The sequence below is a fragment of the Lepidochelys kempii genome, chromosome 3 (assembly GCF_965140265.1).
Source record: "Lepidochelys kempii isolate rLepKem1 chromosome 3, rLepKem1.hap2, whole genome shotgun sequence".
Taxonomy (NCBI): Eukaryota; Metazoa; Chordata; order Testudines; family Cheloniidae; genus Lepidochelys; species Lepidochelys kempii.
In genome coordinates, this window is record NC_133258.1 from 137990538 (window position 1) to 138010626 (window position 20089).

The 20089-nt window shown below is 41.2% G+C and overlaps 1 protein-coding gene across 5 annotated transcripts in view; it reads right to left on the reverse strand.

Annotated features, from left to right (window-relative positions):
- Nucleotides 1-20089, reverse strand: part of GREM2 (gremlin 2, DAN family BMP antagonist) — a 74280-nt gene that overhangs the window by 29666 nt on the left and 24525 nt on the right. The window contains exons 2-3 of one of the 5 annotated variants that reach the window (XM_073335261.1): nt 17215-17343; nt 16955-17046 (exon numbers count right to left, since the gene is read on the reverse strand). The exons of 3 other annotated variants lie outside the window; for them this stretch is intronic. The gene's annotated coding sequence lies outside the window, so the exon portion shown is untranslated. The remainder of the gene's footprint in view (nt 1-16954; nt 17047-17214; nt 17344-20089) is intronic. One more of the 5 variants, XM_073335263.1, reaches the window with a different exon arrangement.

Genomic DNA, 20089 nt, shown 5'->3' on the forward strand with positions numbered 1-20089 from the left:
GAGCAGATCGAGGGACGTGATCGTCCCCCTCTATTCGGCATTGGTGAGGCCTCATCTGGAGTACTGTGTCCAGTTTTGGGCCCCACACTACAAGAAGGATGTGGATAAATTGGAGAGAGTCCAGCGAAGGGCAACAAAAATGATTAGGGGTCTGGAACACATGACTTATGAGGAGAGGCTGAGGGAACTGGGATTGTTTAGTCTGCAGAAGAGAAGAATATGGGGGGATTTGATAGCTGCTTTCAACTACCTGAGAGGTGGTTCCAGAGAGGATGGTTCTAGACTATTCTCAGTGGTAGAAGAGGACAGGACAAGGAGTAATGGTCTCAAGTTGCAGTGGGGGAGGTTTAGGTTGGATATTAGGAAAAACTTTTTCACTAGGAGGGTGGTAAAACATTGGAATGCGTTACCTAGGGAGGTGGTAGAATCTCCTTCCCTAGAAGTTTTTAAGGTCAGGCTTGACAAAGCCCTGGCTGGGATGATTTAATTGGGGATTGGTCCAGCTTTGAACAGGGGGTTGGACTAGATGACCTCCTGAGGTCCCTTCCAACCCTGATATTTTATGATCTGGTTTCTCCCCGTTCTTTACCCTGATCATTCCAATCTCCCTTCACTGTAAACGCTATTGGATGTCTCACTCTGTCATCTCACACGTAGATCATACAGCTTCCTGTTATGCCTTAAAAACTCTCTGTACATTTGCCTTAAAACATAGGGCCAGATCCTCAGTTTCCAATGGGGGCAATATGATTTTACACCAGTTGAGGATTTGGTGTAGGGTTTTTAATTTATTGATGGGAGAACCTCAAAGGTTTAGCTTCAGTTTGGCTCATAGACAACATGTTTGGGTGCTTATTTTAAGCTTATCCAAACTTTTCTGAACGCATGCAGTAATTACATTCATCACAACACTGACATCCTGTTTTGTACAACTCTTCAGAGGCAATGCGATTCTTCCAGCAAATTGGCTGTACCAGGCAAATCATTTAAGCAAAGCAGAGTTGACCCTAATCTCTCTTGATGCAATACAAGTACAGTATAAGTGAAGAATTCAGTGACTACACTGAAGGTTTGTAATACAGCTAATCTAGGAGTTAAATGGCACATTCATAGCTGGTCACTATATTGTTGTTTCTTATTTTGTGCTGAAACAGAATAATTGATTTACTTTGATTTGTGAAGAGCCCTAAATTAGCTGGGAGATCTCACCAGCTTCTGGAAAGGCTCATCAGCTCTGAACTACAATTAAGACTTTCTGACTGCCAGTGTCAGCCACCAACAAGGTTGAAGGTGGGAGAATATCTATCTAGCTGTACTTTGGATCCAATTATATCTTCATACAGCTCAAAGGATTTTATCACCTTTAGTTCCAGGATGTAACTGAAACTATGCCTTTAATCTATGTATCTAAACTATGCCGTATAGTGATCTTCCCAAGTTGCACCTTTCCCTTGCAGCTGAAATGTCTCAATAAATATATCCTGGGACACAGAGCAATTAAGAAGCATTTTGCTTACTTTTAATCAGCCCTTACTCCCTTTCTCTTCTACTTCTAGTGTTATCCTCCCACAGCCTAAGCAAGGAACAAAGACCAAAAACAAGAGAACAAAGAAAAGACTGGTGCAAGAAGATTTAATTGATGTTAATTACATGATTCAGTATTTCTAAATGCCAGTATTTTACCGTAATAAAAGCAAGACATCCCCCCCCCCCACAGATGCATCTGGGCCAGATGCAAATTCTATATTTAACACAATTGAAAGTCACTTTCCCTTCCCATATTTATGTCAATGTTCTTCTGTAGCAAATGTTGCAAAATCTGCTCTAAAAGTTAAAACACTGCAGAAGTTCCTCATCACATCATCTTTCCAGCAAAGGCTGCCAGTTAAGTATGGATCTCACCCTAACAATGACAATATGCCTACCAAATTCCTAATCTTTGGGGCCTCAGCCTGTTTCTACTAAAGCCAATGAGAGTTTTGCCATTCATTTCTGTGAGAGCAGGATTGCACCTTTGGTGTACTGTATTATTTTTTTCAGAGTAGCAGCCGTGTTAGTCTGTATCCGCAAAAAGAAAAGAAGCTGCAGCTCATGAAAGCTTATGTTCAAATAAATTTGTTGGTCTCTAAGGTGCCACAAGTCCTCCTTTTCCTTTTGTATTATTTTTAATTTTTCCTACCTTTCAAAATCAATTTTCATTCCTGACAGGGACGATTAACGCTAATTTTCTCAAAATTCCAACATATTTGAATGGTCCCATTTCAAAGGAGCGCATTATCATCAAGTAAAGCCCATATTTTGTTTTTAATTAACTGATATTATGAATTGGCCTATGTGTGTGGCACTGAATGACAATTGCCTACACTAAGCCTGGGGGTTTAGTATGTGATATTAGATGGCGGTGGCAGGTGTCTCTCTAGGGGACTAGTGTCTATAGTACCTCAAAAAGAAATCATCACCACTACGATAGGAATCATTAGCAGTCTCAGCAGACAAGCTAGGAATTGAAGGGAATGGTTATTAACTACCTTCTCACACCTCAGGGATGCAGCTTCTCTCACCTCAAGAGGTGGTGGTATGAAGTAGAAGCTCGCAAGGCTCCTTTCCATGCTGTAGCTATCCTGGCATTACTGAAGTTTCATTAACAATGATACAGCTACTATACCAGGAGAGATACCTGCCTTCATCATCACTGACAGCCAACACCAAGTGAGCCATCAGCAAAGCAGGACGTAGCAATGGGTGGGGACAGTTTATGTCACTACGTGGCCATTGTTACATTTTTTTTATTGGTGTGGTGTTCATGTTCTTATGACTGGACGTTGGTAATTACCTGGATTTTAGAGACTGTCCTGCACAAGGGGAAAGATGGGGCATGGTGAATGGACAAATAGGAAGAGACACACACTTCTGCTCACCAGATGAGCACTGAACAAGATACAGATCTCAGCAAGCCTTAAGGTCAGGTTTTGCCCTGAAAAGGGGACTTTAAAACTATCAGCATAAACACTTTAAACACGGGCTTAAAGTTCAACATGTGCTTAAGTGCTTTGTTGAATAGGGATACTTTCCTGAACTGGAATCTAAATGGCGGAATCTCATTTAGTCCTTTTTTTTTAGAAGCATATTTCAGAACTAAATACATAAGGACAGAGTCTGCTTTAAACCCATGTAAATAAAGAAAAGGAGTACTTGTGGCACCTTAGAGACTAACCAATTTATTTGAGCATAAGCTTTTGTGAGCTACAGCTCACTTCATCGGATGCATATTTTATATATATACACAGACCATGAAAAAATATACACTGTAAGGAGAGTGATCACTTAAGATGAGCTATTACCAGCAGGAGAGTGAGGCGGGGGGAAGAGAAAAACCTTTTGAAGTGATAATCAAGGTGGGCCATTTCCAGCACAGATATATGCCATCATGTGCCAGCAATGCCCCTCTGCCATGTACATTGGTCAAACCGGACAGTCTCTACGTAAAAGAATAAATGGACACAAATCAGATGTCAAGAATTATAACATTCATAAACCAGTCTGAGAACACTTCAATCTCTCTGGACACTCAATTTCTGATCTCAAAGTGACTATTCTTCAACAAAAAAACCTTTGAAAACAGACTCCAACGAGAGACTGCTGAATTGGAATTAATTTGCAAACTGGATACAATTAACTTAGGCTTGAATAGAGACTGGGAGTGGTTGAGTCATCATTATAGTAAGTGAAACTATTTCCCCTTGTTTATCATATCCCCCCTCCATCCCCCCCCCCCCACCCCAGCTCCTCAGATGTTCTTGTTAACTCCTGGAAATGGCCCACCTTGATTATCACTTCAAAAAGGTTTTCTCTCCCCCCCCCCACTCTCCTGCTGGTAATAGCTCATCTTAAGTGATCACTCTCCTTACAATGTATATTTTTTCATGGTCTGTGTATATATATAAAATATGCATCCGATGAAGTGAGCTGTAGCTCACAAAAGCTTATGCTCAAATAAATTGGTTAGTCTCTAAGGTGCCACAAGTACTCCTTTTCTTTTTGCGAATACAGACTAACACGGCTGCTACTCTGAAACCTGTAAATAAAGAGTAAGTCAATTGAAACCAATGTGAAACTAGTGCAAGGAGAAGTGAGAACAGAATCAGACTCTCAGCATAGTTTGCAAAAATGCAGGTTGTAAGTTTTTTCCTCTTAATAAAAATTATACTTGCACATGTCTGCTTATCTGCCTCTGGTCTCTTCAGTTCCTTGATCAGTAACAGGATTAACCTACCACAGTTCTTAGCTGTAGTTTGATTTCTATATTTGGGAGGGCAAGGAGCCTAATGCTATTAATAATATAGGTCTAACTTCTGGATTTACCGCTTGTTAGTGGAACTTAAAATCAGAAATAAGTTTATGTGCATTATTTAATCACCCTTAATTTTTGTGTTTTAACTTCGCCATTTGCCATGTTTACCAGCTACCACTTAAAAAAAACAAACAAACAATGTTGGACAGAACCGAGCACTTTTATGTAACTAAACCATGTATTCCTGGTTTTAGAGATACATAAACATGTAATGCACACCTCAAACAAATCCATCGCCAAAGCCTGTCCCCTTTGCCCATCCGCCTAAGCACATTCCAGTCACATTTAACCTTCCCTGTTCACTCTGTTGCTCACCCGGGCTTGACACAGGCAATGCTGTACATGGCACAGAGGCTTGGGAAGCAGCTCAGATCTTATGTTCACTGCACAATATTACCAGTGCTGCTTAGAATGTCTGTGTTTCTGGGACAAGTTGCTTATTTTCTAGGCTAGTACAATTGTAATGGCTCCAAGCTGAAGCCCTGCTGTGAGAGTTGGGAGCTGCTCTCTGCCCTCATCTTACAGATTCAACATGGAGAAAAAGAAAAGGAGGACTTGTGGCACCTTAGAGACTAACCAATTTATTAGAGCATGAGCTTTCGTGAGCTACAGCTCACTTCCTCAGATGCATATCGTGGAAACTGCAGCAGGCTTTATATATACACAGAGAATATGAAACAATACCTATTCCCACCCCACTGTCCTGCTGGTAATAGCTTATCTAAAGTGATTTCCAGCACAAATCCAGGTTTTCTCACCCTCCACCCCCCCACACAAATTCACTCTCCTGCTGGTGATAGCCCATCCAAAGTGACAACTCTTTACACAATGTGCATGACAATCAAGCTGGGCTATTTCCTGCATAAATCCAGGTTCTCACATCCCCCCCACCCCCATACACACACAAACTCACTCTCCTGCTGGTAATAGCTCATCCAAACTGACCACTCTTCAAGTTAAAATCCAAGTTAAACCAGAACATCTGGGGGGGGGGGGGGTAGGTGCTGTTGTCGTCATGAATAGGTCGGAATATGAACAAGAGGCTGCTCGGCAGCTCTCCAACACGAGTTTCTACAAGCCATTACCCTCTGATCCCACTGAGAGTTACCAAAAGCAACTACAGCATTTGCTCAAGAAACTTCCTGAAAAAGCACAAGATCAAATCCGCACAGACACACCCCTGGAACCCCGACCTGGGATATTCTGTCTACTACCCAAGATCCATAAACCTGGAAATCCTGGGCGCCCCATCATCTCAGGCATTGGCACCCTGACAGCAGGATTGTCTGGCTATGTAGACTCCCTCCTCAGGCCCTACGCTACCAGCACTCCCAGCTACCTTCGAGACACCACTGACTTCCTGAGGAAACTACAATCCATCGGTGATCTTCCTGATAACACCATCCTGGCCACTATGGATGTAGAAGCCCTCTACACCAACATTCCACACAAAGATGGACTACAAGCCGTCAAGAACACTATCCCCGATAATGTCACGGCTAACCTGGTGGCTGAACTTTGTGACTTTGTCCTTACCCATAACTACTTCACATTTGGGGACAATGTATACCTTCAGATCAGCGGCACTGCTATGGGTACCCGCATGGCCCCACAGTATGCCAACATTTTTATGGCTGATTTAGAACAACGCTTCCTCAGCTCTCGTCCCCTAAAGCCCCTACTCTACTTGCGCTATATTGATGACATCTTCATCATCTGGACCCATGGAAAAGAAGCCCTTGAGGAATTCCACCATGATTTCAACAATTTCCATCCCACCACCAACCTCAGCCTGGTCCAGTCCACACAAGAGATCCACTTCCTGGACACTACAGTGCTAATAAACAATGGTCACATAAACACCACCCTATACCGGAAACCTACTGACCGCTATTCCTACCTGCATGCCTCCAGCTTTCACCCTGACCACACCACACGATCCATCATCTACAGCCAAGCTCTGCGATACAACCGCATTTGCTCCAACCCCTCAGACAGAGACAAACACCTACAAGATCTCTGTCAAGCTTTCTTACAACTACAATACCCACCTGCAGAAGTAAAGAAACAGATTGATAGAGCCAGAAGAGTTCCCAGAAGTTACCTACTACAGGACAGGCCTAACAAAGAAAATAACAGAACGCCACTAGCCGTCACCTTCAGCCCCCAACTAAAACCCCTCCAACGCATTATTAAGGATCTACAACCTATCCTAAAGGATGACCCAACACTCTCACAAATCTTGGGAGACAGGCCAGTCCTTGCCTACAGACAGCCCCGCAACCTGAAGCAAATACTCACCAACAACCACATACCACACAACAGAACCACTAACCCAGGAACTTATCCTTGCAACAAAGCCCGTTGCCAACTGTGCCCACATATCTATTCAGGGGACACCATCACAGGGCCTAATAACATCAGCCACACTATCAGAGGCTCGTTCACCTGCACATCCACCAATGTGATATATGCCATCATGTGCCAGCAATGCCCCTCTGCCATGTACATTGGTCAAACTGGACAGTCTCTACGTAAAAGAATAAATGGACACAAATCAGATGTCAAGAATTATAACATTCATAAACCAGTCGGAGAACACTTCAATCTCTCTGGTCACGCGATCACAGACATGAAGGTCGCTATCTTAAAACAAAAAAACTTCAAATCCAGACTCCAGCGAGAAACTGCTGAATTGGAATTCATTTGCAAATTGGATACTATTAATTTAGGCTTAAATAGAGACTTGGAGTGGCTAAGTCATTATGCAAGGTAGCCTGTTTCCTCTTGTTTTTTCCTACCCCCCCCCCCCCAGATGTTCTGGTTTAACTTGGATTTTAACTTGAAGAGTGGTCAGTTTGGATGAGCTATTACCAGCAGGAGAGTGAGTTTGTGTGTGTATGGGGGTGGGGGGGATGTGAGAACCTGGATTTATGCAGGAAATAGCCCAGCTTGATTGTCATGCACATTGTGTAAAGAGTTGTCACTTTGGATGGGCTATCACCAGCAGGAGAGTGAATTTGTGTGGGGGGGTGGAGGGTGAGAAAACCTGGATTTGTGCTGGAAATCACTTTAGATAAGCTATTACCAGCAGGACAGTGGGGTGGGAATAGGTATTGTTTCATATTCTCTGTGTATATATAAAGCCTGCTGCAGTTTCCACGATATGCATCTGAGGAAGTGAGCTGTAGCTCACGAAAGCTCATGCTCTAATAAATTGGTTAGTCTCTAAGGTGCCACAAGTCCTCCTTTTCTTTTTGCGAATACAGACTAACACGGCTGTTACTCTGAAACATGGAGAAAGTTACCTGAACCCACAGAGCTCCTGGCATTGCTGCTTCCCACCAGCATGCAAGAGCACTGCGTGCATGTGTGGGAGAAGGTTTGTGCCACAGGAGAGCGAGAAGAGGTGTGATTCATCTTATCAGTGTGTGTTCTCTCTCTAGATTCTGTAAGTGGCTATTGTGGGGGTGGGGTGTTGCGGAGTTGCCCTGTAGTTCTGGTTGCCATAATCTTGCCTTGTGGAGGGGGATGCCTTTTTTTAAAAAAATGGATTTCAAAGTTGATAACCCTATAGGGGGCTGGGGTGGCAAGCAGCAACACCAGGAACTCTGTGCGTTCAGGTCAGTTTCCCCATCTGGGCTGTACTGTGAGGCATCAGGAACTTCTCTCCTGCCCTCCCCTTATACAGCCCACATAGGGAAACTGACCTGGATGCACAGAGCGCCTGGCATCACCGCTCGGCCCTCCCACCTAATGTTCCTCCATGGGGAGGAAGCAGGACCAAATAGAAGGGAGAAATCTGGTTACTCTCCCCTCCCCACCACCACCAAGTTTGGGGGGGGCAAACACTCTGCCTATGCTGCCACTCCCCACCAGCAGCCTCTGCTAGTACATAAGTAAAGGTTTCCCTTACTCATCACAAAAAAGCAACCCTTGTTTGACCTGAAATTACTCCATGAGCTAATAAAAGTCCCTTCCAGGAGCAGAGATACAGAAAAATAAGATACATTTTCTCCAGGGATGATGAAAATACCTAATGGGATGGATCTCCAACAGTTATGTGGTTTCTCCACAATTGAAATTTTCCACAGGAAAATTTTTCAATTCTCTTTTGGGAAAAATCTTTACAAAATATTTCGTTTTGGGAACCCCAGCAAACAGCCTCCTGGGATCTGTAAATCAGGTACCCCATGCCCCCATCTCCTTTGTGGGCTGGGCTCCCCAGATGGACTACATCTCCGAGGATACAGTACAGCCTCTCCTCTGGCTGAACCATTGTGACTCACTATGGGAGTTCCATCATCACTGTGCATCATGGGAGATGTGGCCCAGCCCAGTAACCAAGCCTATACCTGAGGGGGATGAGGTACACAAACTGCAACTCCCACAATGCATTGTGGCAGCTCTGGTAGATGCAGTTCAATGTTGAACTGACCCAAAATGAAATACTTCAGTTTGGGAACGTCATGGCAGGCCAACGGCAGGGAGGAGGCACGTCCAGACTACCGTGCGCTCTGCCAATTCTCTCCTTCCCAGAACTTGTACACAGCCAAACAAGCAGTATCAGAGTAGCTCTAACTTACAACTAGGGCTAGGCTGACTCTGGCTTCTCCTGAATATGTGGAAAGCAAAGATGATGTAAACCACTTTTGTCTGCTCTGTCCTATGTTCAGCACAGGAAGTGAGCAATTGAGAATCAGGGACTCTTTTTTTTAATTTATAAAGGGATATTCTTTTCAAAACAGAGATTGAAACATAGTCATTCCCCACTAGTTCAAGTACTATGAAAATGAATACAAGTGCAATGGTCCAAAAGATATTTCATCTACTATACTTAAAAGCTTTCTAAACAACACAGAGCTATAATATAGACATGTCAGAAATATGTTCATTTCACTCTTTGATGTCCTTTCTTCTACAAAAGGACGTGTTATTTGTGTGCCTCAAGAGGCCAAAAAAATTAACAACATATTTCACAGCTAAAAACCATTTAGACTGGCACGCACGTGGGTATAATATGGAAATTTGTATGATCTTGTAGTGCAACTCTATTCTCTCTGCTACCCCATACTGTAAATACACAATATCCTGTCTACTGTATGTACAGTACATATGGGTAAAATTCAAAGAAACATTGTATGGCTTTTTCTGAAATACAGACTGTAAAGAGAAAACATTTCAAATACAAATCTTCTTAAATAAACCATGGCAAAATGCACGAATAAAATATAAGGACATTCTATTTTAGAGAGGTCTAGTGACAAACCACATCATCCGAGCTCTCATGATAATCTCTCAACACTGGGCTAAATTCAGCCTCTTGTAAGAATTTTGTTCAGGTCTCTAAGATAGAATGTGGGTTCAGAGCTATTGTGTTAACTACTTCTGAGTGTGACGAAACAAGCAGCTGGACTCGAGCTTTGCTGCAAAAGGCCAGTGGGGTCCTGAAAGACTTTTCTCACACACGTGTTTTATGTATAATAAGGGAGCTAAATTAGGGATGTGTCCCAAAGAATTGTGGTTGGGATTTTCCAAGCAGGCTGTGGATGTATTTTCCATCACAATTAACAGGAGGTATGAGAAAATGTGTTACTTACATTGGGCGTCGGCTGTCTTGTCAATTTCATGGCTCCAGGCTGGAGTCAGGAAATTGAGAAGAAAGCTGGGCTGCTAGAGTCCGGCTACACCCGCTTCCCCACTCCCAGCCAGGCTGCTGCCCAGAGGCTCCCCACTCAGGGAAGCCTGGAAACTGCCTCTCCCCTGCTCTCAGCTAGGAGCCAGGAGGTGAGAAGCCTGCAAAGTGCCGCCACCCCTAGCCTGCTGGAGAGCCAGGGGAGGGTGGGGCAGCTGGACTCCCGGCAGTGAGCGGTGCAGAGCTGACAGCCTGGGCTCTCAGTTCCCCACACTGCCCCTCTTTAGTTGATGGAAGTGTTCCTGATGAGAACATGCACCACCAACAGAAGGAGGGTAGTGTGGACATCAGCCACCGCAGTAATTACTGTGGTGGCTGTAAGTCGACCTATCATAGGTCGACTTCGGGCTGTAGTGTAGATGTGCCCTAAAAATCACTTAGATGGCTACGTCCCATTTTCAAACGTGACTTAAGCACTTAGGAACCTATGTCTCACTGAAAGACACTTTTGAAAACAGGACTGTCATTCGAGTCACTTAAGCTTTCCAGCACCAGGTGGAGAAACACAAATACTTTTAAAAATCTGGCCTAACTGACTTGCCCAAGGCTCACACCAGAAGCCTCCAGCAGACCAGGTAGCTGAATCTGAGGCTAGCCCCCTAACCATTCAGTCACCGTTCCTTCTCAGCTCACTAGCCCACCTCAAAAATCTGTGCAGGACAGCAAGGTGGGAGAAAGTGGGGGAGGGGGAGAAAGGGGAAGAAGGCTCCTTATGCACTGCCCAGTCTCATGCATCCCCTCAGACTTAAAATTGAGCCTTTACACATTGCTCAGAGGATGTGCTAGCATCAAAATGCATCTGTCTGGAATATCCAGGATTCTGTGTCCTCACAAAAGCAATAAGGCTCCTTTGGTTAAGTTATCCACATATGGAGCCTTTATTAGAAGTTAGACACACACGGAAGGCAGAGCTAATAGACACATTTTAAGTAAACAAAGTAAGCTGATAGGGGAAGGTGACCCAGACTGAGAGGCGATGTTGTAGTGATTCTTTGGTGGTGATATTTTGCTACTTGATTCTCTAATACAACATGGGTCTAATCCTATAAAGAAAAACAACAACAGGAATGTGACAGGGAAAGTAGCCAAAGATCCAAGCCATTAGCAGGTATCAGAGAGTACCCCTGTAACAGGAGCCAGTGAAAGCTACGTATGTACAACCAGCCTCTTTGCAGCTATTATCCAACACAAATAGTTGCAGTCTGAAAAGCAGATTAAAAAAATCTGTCTAACGTTCCTTTTATTTCAGCTGGCCATCCCTAACTGTGACTCCATATCAGTGAAATAGTCGCACATCATGAGAGGATTTAAACAGAGTCTCTGTCTCAACACAGCATGAGGACAAAGGTTACAAAATAGTGACAAAGCTAAATCATTCCTAAAGGATAAAGTTACTTATTCACTATTGACTCATCTGCCAAGAACTAAAACACACAATTAATACTTCCAAAGCTTACTCCATTTGAAAGCTATCATCAGCTAAAACTGAGTTAGTTTTCTTTTCTCACACTAACCAAGCAGGCCTTCTCAGTAATGGATCCTACTTCATTTTCTCATCAATGTATATTAATAAGAACTGGTGAGCTAATGGCAGGTGGTGGGTATGCCTCCTCTCCCTCCCGGGGGAAATGACGTATCTTTAGATGTGGTTCGATCTATATATCCACTTAGAGCTAGACATCTTGAAATAAAGAAGTGAGTGACAGCTAACAGGTATTTCCTAGGAAATGTATTCAGCTAGGATAATGACCTCTCTCTGAATCAAGAGCTCAGTGATGGAGTGAGTGGAGTAGTTTTATTTTATTTAAAATGCTAAAGGGACAATCTCAGGTTAAAATCATATTGGTATATAAATGGATTCTCTTACTAATAACCCCTTAGAATGTTAAAACTAAAAATCAAGTTTGTTTTTCACTCTTCACATTTGTTTACTTTTTGCAATTCTATTTATTTTCATTTGTCTAAAAACGCAAGGCTTAATTAGATTTATTTTCAACTAATTTTCTGGCTCTCAGGCACTGATTGGATATTACAGTGTTTGGGTTGCAAATACTGCAAGAGAAGGTCATTAACTCTAAAAAAAAAACGCCATCTGCATTTAAAAAAAATTGAAACAGTTCTGCTGATCTTGATTTTTGTAAATGAGAGTTTTACACAACCTACATTTTTGGACAAATGTGCATCCCTTGAATTTTCCTAACCTCCTCTTAAACAGACATTCTCTGAGATTTCCAGAAAGAACATACACTTCAGACTAGTCATGCTATCCACAGAATGCCTTTTCTGCTCCATGCAAATAAAGATGAAAGTGCATTTATCTTACTATAAATAAGGTGACTCTCAAAGAAGTCAGAAGTGCTCATTTCAGCTCTTTAGCCCACCTCTACTTAGGACGCCTTTCACTGAGCAACTTCATGTCTCAAAATATCTATGCTGGTCTCAAGCAAATGTGGGGTTAGATTCCAATCTTACACCAGTATAAATCTGCAATAAAGCCACATAAACTGATGGAATTTTTCCAGATTTAAAGCAGCACAATTCCTATTAAAATCTGAGATTTTATATAGTTGCTATGGGGTGAATATGCTTTAGATTTCAAAAGTTATCTGTTTGTACACAATATGGTCAGTTGGGAGCTTCCTTTTTTTCCTCCTATTTTGTGGAATAGTGAAGTATACATATCCTGTAATGAAGTATCTGAAAGATGGAACACTATATAGTAGTTCATTAAAAACAATTACTTTTATTCCCAGTTTATGTACTAAATGTTATATCACCACCAAAAACAGAGAACTTGATATTAGTACTACTTACCTTAGTACAAAAAAACCAAAACATCTTATAAGTGACTACTGAGGACAAACTACAATGGAAAACCTGGACTACATCTGATCAGAAACAACTTAATAATGGAGAAGAGCAGATCAGCACATAGTCGGTGGAATTTTCTACTGTGTTTAGGTCCATCATAAGCCACATACATAACTTAAACAACAATTAAGTCTTCAACATAATTCATAAAATGGGTTTTAAGGGAGGCACACACATTATTCTGGCCCTCTGCACAGGGATGAAATTTATCCAGTATTTAGAGCAACTTGACAAATTTGCATGGATATCCACACCGCTAAACTTTTTAGTAAATCAAAACGTTATTTTTTTACACATACCTACCAGGTTGTGCCTACCTATTTGTATGTTCTATGTACCCCATTGTAGTGATCAGTTAACAAGTAGATGATAATAGGGAATGTCTTTTTTTTTTTAAAAATGACTAATGACATTAAATGTTATGGGGGACCAGAATGTTTGTTCTTTGGAGGGCATCTCATTAAGTTATATTTTACTCTCTCTCTCACACACACACAAAAATCACAGAGTTAACCTGTTTTGTTGTTCAGAAAATCTGGTCAAGTTAATCTTTGATTTGTCCCTCCTCAAACCACTCTAACCTAATAGCTTTCATGCCTAGCAACATAGGTTCAGTGGCCTGTTCTCATACTAACTCTGCTCATCAATAATGTGGTTTTCAGAGATATAGTAGTAGTTTGCACTTCTAGAGAGTGTCTTCTGTGTGAGGGTCTCAGAGTGCTTTGCAAACAATAATGCATTTAGCCTCGCAAAGTCTCTAAAAGATAGTTTCGCCAGCTGTAAAATGGGTATCATATCCTAACCACAAAGATGATAAATGACTTTCCCAAGGTCACACAAGAAGTCTCTAGTAGAGTAAGGAATAAAGCCCAAGACTTCTATGTTTCAGCTCTCTACCTTAACCACAAACAATCTTTCTGAGGTTCAGATTCCACACTGCTATAGGGAAACGTGCTTGCACATCTTGATGCAGGACTGGAGCCTTAGATACCAAGGAAAATATCATTGCTCATTATTAAAGTGTTTAACACTTGGTATAAATCTTTGCTCTAGCTGTCTCTTAGCTATTAACAACTTTGCTGCTGACTGATATAACTGGTACATCAGACAAGGAGCGCTAACTCCAGTGCTACCCATGTACCTCACTATGCAACATTAACACAGAACACAATTGCATAATTGCACAGAAACAGTAGATGGCCCCTATGAGCCAAATGGCTTAGTAAAACCTGAAGGGTTATATCACGGAGGTAACTGAAAGTGGATATGAGGATAGCTACTATTAACCACCACATGCATTGTAATCTCAGCCTCATATGCCAAGTGCTAGCAATTCACATCTAGTTTTTTGGTCTACCTTTTTTTTTTTTAACATTACTTGTTATTCTGGGTCCCTCAAATTTTGGTGCCCATCTTGAAACACTTGATGGGTGGGTGCTCAGCTCTTCCTGTGAAAATGGATTTCTTTAAAGTGTCTCCCTGTGCGCACCTAAAAATTGAAGAAACTAAAATCACTTGTCACTTTTGTGTAGGCTTTTCTGCCAATAGCAGCATGGGAAATGCTGGGGTTAATACACTGAGATTTTGAAGAGGCCTGAATTCCGTTATTAAAAAAAGATTGGACAACATCTCAAGTACCTTATGTCTTATCCATTCAGCAACAATAACAGCTTTTGTCAACCATGTCCGACTGCTAAACATGTAGTTATGAGTAAATAAAGCCAGAGGCTCCAATTTTGTTCAGATGGAGGAGCAGAACTGGCAACTTGCCGGAGCCTTGGGTTGCAATTTGCACATAATGGAGCAGATTGCAGCCATTCCTATATTTAATCTGAAAATGCAGCTATATGGAAAAGTTCAAATATGAAGCACTCCATCATAATCAAAGAAACCTGTGGCTGCCTATATTTGTAATCTGCAGGTGGAACTGCACAGGCCAAATTTTCTAAAGTGCTCAGGCCCCCTCATCTCCTGTTTATGTTCCCACATTAGATATACAGATTTTCAAATGTGCACAGCACCCAGCAGTCCCCATTCAGAACATCAGATGCCAAGCAGTAGAAAATAGGGTCCTACAAGTCCCAGAAAACAACATTCTGTCTTCATCTGAGCAATCTCACTAAAAAAATCAAAGTGAGGCCTCCAATCTCCATGAGCAGCCTCTCTGATGGCCCAGAGTTCTACAAAGTTACTACTGTCATTTTTTTTCATTCATTTTGATAACCATTTTGACAAGAAAGCCTAGATCAGTCAGAGTGAATCAATAGCCCAAACCTCACCTTTACCTGGGGAAGATCATCTCTGGTCAAAGATTCTGCATATCGCCGGAGTCTGTTTCAGGTGAGCATGATCAGTCTAGATCAGGTTATTCTTCTCCTTATTACAAGTGACTTATTGAGACTGAGGAAGGTCTCTTCAGGCCTGGTTCTCTAAGGAAGATCCTTGATTTACATGCAATTTGCTGAATGTGGAATGTTCAGAACAGAGCTTAAAAAAACCCTACCAGGTTACTATCTGCTATACGCTGACATTAAAGAGACTATGGCACTCTCCATAAGAGTAGGGATTTGTCCATCACCAAAAAGATCTCCCCTCTCCTGACTTCTCCCACCATTACGTAGTGCATACACTGTGAACCAGTAGTCTGCCTGGCTGCTGCTGCTTTGCTAGATAATCACCTTACCATGGACAGAAGCAGCACATCAGGGCGGAGATTCCTGCGTGTATTAATGCCTTCATCCTACAGTCAGTCATTCTACTGTCCTTATAATAGTGCTTTCTACTTGGGAAGGCCCATTGACAACTTGGATACTTAGCAATAAATGTTTACTGAATTTGTGAAGTACATGGGCATTGGGAGGGCTGGGGGGGGGGGGGGAAATGAAAAAGCCCTACATAACCAAAGTTATTATTACTGCTAAAATCATCTTGTTTCTGCATTCCCATCACCACTGATTTGTATGTAGGAAGTTACGTGGGACATTTCTGAGGAATTTTACCTAATCACATTTTACCGATTCTCAAAGTTATGCCCATTTATACATGCAAACATTTGATGACTTAACACTGTGCATTTGAGAATAGAAAAGAAGTCCTATGGCCTTATCTTTCTTTTAGAATTCACTCTCTATTTCACATATTGGCCATTGCACAAATAAACAATCATTAATAACTACAAGTCTGGACAGCCATTGCTTCCCAACAGAACAGCCTGCCAATACTCTGTGGATCTGGAGATATATTGCTGTTCCTGCTTCCTCCAGGAAATCTTTTCCAAGGACCTACACCCTAGTCTAGCTTACTCAGATTCTGAAAATTGTTGTTTATGACTGTGGCTACAATCCTTGACCCAAGCAGCATTGCCAGGAATTAAACCACAGTCTATAGAGAGCAACAAGATCCATAAGCTAGAGTTTTCTAGCATTATTAGTCTACTATATGAGAGTGCTAATTCTAAGACAAGCGAGAGAGCTATGCCAGGATAATACTTCAGATGCTGCAAATCATGTTTATATTGTTAAACCTTTTAAAGTCTGGCATACTTTTAAATGGATAGCATACCTGTTAGTAGGATAAAGTCCGAACTGCTAAATAAATAAAATGATGAATTTCCTAATACAGCTGGGCAGAGTGTTCCTGCAAGCATAATGTACATATATCAATTTCCTACTGAGCTAGCCCTGACTTTCAAATTTCCTTTAATCCTCTTATAGTAAACACAGTGCAGCTCTCTGGCAAACAACTGTAAAATTCTGCCTGTAATATCATATTTGTCTGAAACAAAACCGTGAGCACAGAACGTGGCTTGACTTGGAATGGCACAATAAACTGTTTTCCAAAGAAACTTAATTTTTAGACAATATTACATTTTAAACCAAAAAAAAAAAAAACACACACACACACACCAAGGCACATTTTACAAAGGGCAGAGTGATTATTTTTGATAAGTATTCCAGATTGTATTAATGTACAATATTTTTAAAGGCAACTACAGAAACACTGAAATTGTCAACATTTTCTAGCTAGAAGCGCTGTACCTGGATTAAAGGATAATAACTGGCACCTTCTCAAAATTCCATATCCAATCACATATAGCAGCCTGTGACAAAGCTTTTTGCTCAGTGTTGCCCTATAAAGAAGAAACGTAAGGAGAAGAGGATATTTTTAAATTAAGGAAGCCAAGAGGGATTTATTTTGGTCCAATTTGTATTTAAAATCTCTCATAGTTTAGAATGAATTTCTGATAGACAAAGGTGGAATTTATCTTAGAATTTTAAACAAAGACCTAAATTCATACCTGGTATCATTTCATTTAAGACAGTAAGGTGAATTTGGACTATAGTGTCCATGATCTGAAGCTATTCTTCTGCCTTTGACTTTTCAATCTCGGATGAAGTGTTGCATTTGCTCAACTGTCTTAAGTGATCTGGCAAGGAGAGGGAGTCATTGCAGAAAAGAGAAGGTTTAGACAAAACAAATACACACACACACACACACACTGCACATTTCCAGCATTTTCACTGGTCTCCCTGCTATTTTTGACTAAAATGAGTTTTCTTTCATAAATCTATGTATGTGACATCTAAAGTCTTTGGTTACAGATAGGCTTGTGATGTCATAAATTCTACATTAGGAATTCACTTCGGGATCAATTTAGAGTGACGGATGGAAACGTCTGGGAAAGAGTACATTTCTCCTTCTGTGTCTACATATGTTATTTATAAAGTGCCTATAGCTTTGTCTAAAATTTGTAAGCGTCATTATTTGAAGAATAAATGGTCCAAACTTGCTTCATTGAAGTCTATGCCAAAATATCCATGGTCATCAGTAGGGAACCATCAGGCCCAACGTGTCAATTCTCTCCCCGGTGTAAGCCCCACTAACTGCAATAGGCTTTCACCAGGGATACTTTTAGTCAAAATCTGAATGATAATTTCCCAATAAAAACCATGTGGCTGATAAACGGATCTATCCAATAATGCATGTATTTGAACATATTTTATCATATTTTCATTTGACACACCTCCTTGTTCCTAGGACCAGCATTCCAACCTGATGCCCAGCTGCTGGTGCCCAGTGCATTAATAGGTCAGAAACTGGCACAAAGGAGGTGGGTCATGTAAGAAGCGCATGCCTGGACTGAAGCATAGGTCAGCAGAAAGTTGGGTTGGTATATATTTTGTATATGAGTTTTTGCCTCCTCTGACAACCCCTCTTTGACCTGCTCACCAAAATCTTAACATTGTTAGTTTCCAGATATCATCCACATGGAGATTGGCCAGTGTCCTGATGTTTATGGGCAGCAGATTCTGCTTCATTTCAATCCAACTGGTTTTGGCTTCACTGGAAGCAAGATCTGGCTTTACCAGGGAAAACTGTTTCTTGTCAGGATTATTTCTATAGTACACTGACAACACTTCTGTTTATCTTTCATTAGTGTGAAAGCAAAATATCAGACATTGCTTTACTACCCTTAAGTGCTATTATTATAGCAAGGTAGCATAGAGGATAACTCGGGGTTGTAATCCATGATAGACCTCCACACAAACAAAGAAAGGCAGCTAGTTTTCAATGGATTATAAGATTAAGTTCCTTTAGACTTCAGAATCACAGTTCTAGCACTGGGTTGAATAATATTTTTCATGTCAACAATGTTTGTACAAGACAAAGTCAACTAAGCATTTTGCATGAGCTCTCGGGTGTTCTCTGTGTTCTTTTTCACCTCACTGTTTAAATAAATTATAAGAGAAGAGAGCTTTAATGTTGCACTGCTGATAAATCCATAGCATGAACGTTATATTTGTGCTGTGGTGATCACACACTAGAGAAAGCGGTTTTCAAAAAATGAAATTTTGGGGGTAAATACTGTCTTTTCTTAGGGTATTTCAATTATCCTCATTTCTGTCTTTAGAACTGCTTTCTTAGTATGCTATAACCAGAGATAACTGATCTTTAGGAGGGTTACTTACTTGGAATATTAGAATTTTAATTTCCTTTGGTTTTCCTTATAACTGGATGAACGTCTTCAAATAAATGTCTCCTAAATATTGATATTAAAATAATCTGAAATGGCAGAGGAGTTTATTATTTCATTCCTTTGAAGATGACGTGCATATTAAAATTAATATGACAATGGTGATGCAGTATCCAGGGAAAGCAGACTTTGCTAAATCTTCCAGTACCTTAGCAATAACTTCGCATTTGTCCCTGTCTCACTCTTATAAAGACCAATGTTAAAAAAAAAAAAAAGGGGGGGGGTCAGACCAGGGAAGAACAAACAAGTAGGCTTTCTATGGAAATAGCGTGTGGAATAGTCTTGCAAGGGTAGCTTAGGTAACTACACCATTTATGATATTTAAATGTAGATTGTGTTATGTTTTCATACACAAGTAGCAAAGCAGACTAACACTACAAGAAATAGTTCCTATAAGAGAGCACAGTGCGTCCTCTGAAGCAGGCTGCAGCAATTCTGAGAACAATGGGAACGGAGCAGATGATCTCTAGTCATAGAGCTGTTCCATATTGAACGTCTATGATTTTGCAATTAGTGAATTTTAATTCCTAGGAATAGTCAGTCCAGTCATCCTGGCATTCTTAGGGCAACCATGAGGCTCTGCACTGACTTCTCAGCTTTATATGTACAACTTATACCTGGGATATAGTGGAGGGTACATACTGTGCATATACAATACAGATATTTTGAAGAAAAGACTATACCCACTATTTCACAGCGTGACAGCTGTCCTCTGCTGCTGGATTAAAATGGTTTTGGTCCCCTAATAATAGGGCTGGTCAATTTTTGGTGGAAATATCCAGTTTTCATTTTTAAAAAAAGACCTCAAATATCTCAAAACAAAAATGTTTTGCGTTTATGGCTGAAAACTGAAAATTTTCAAATCTGAAATGCCACCACAGGGCCTTCTGGGAGTCGTTGTTCGGAGGACCTCATGACCCCAACTCTCCACTATGGTCCACACTCTGCAACCAGACCACATCTCTCATGATGTGCTACAGCCAGGAACCCCCACAGTGCACTGCAACAGCTCATAAAGAAGGGAGGCCATGCTGCATCATGGGTGACATAGTCCAGCCAGGGATCTTGGACTCTAGGATAGAATGGGGTATGAGGCAACCAAAGTAAACTTCCAATAGGCACCATGGCACATTTCTGA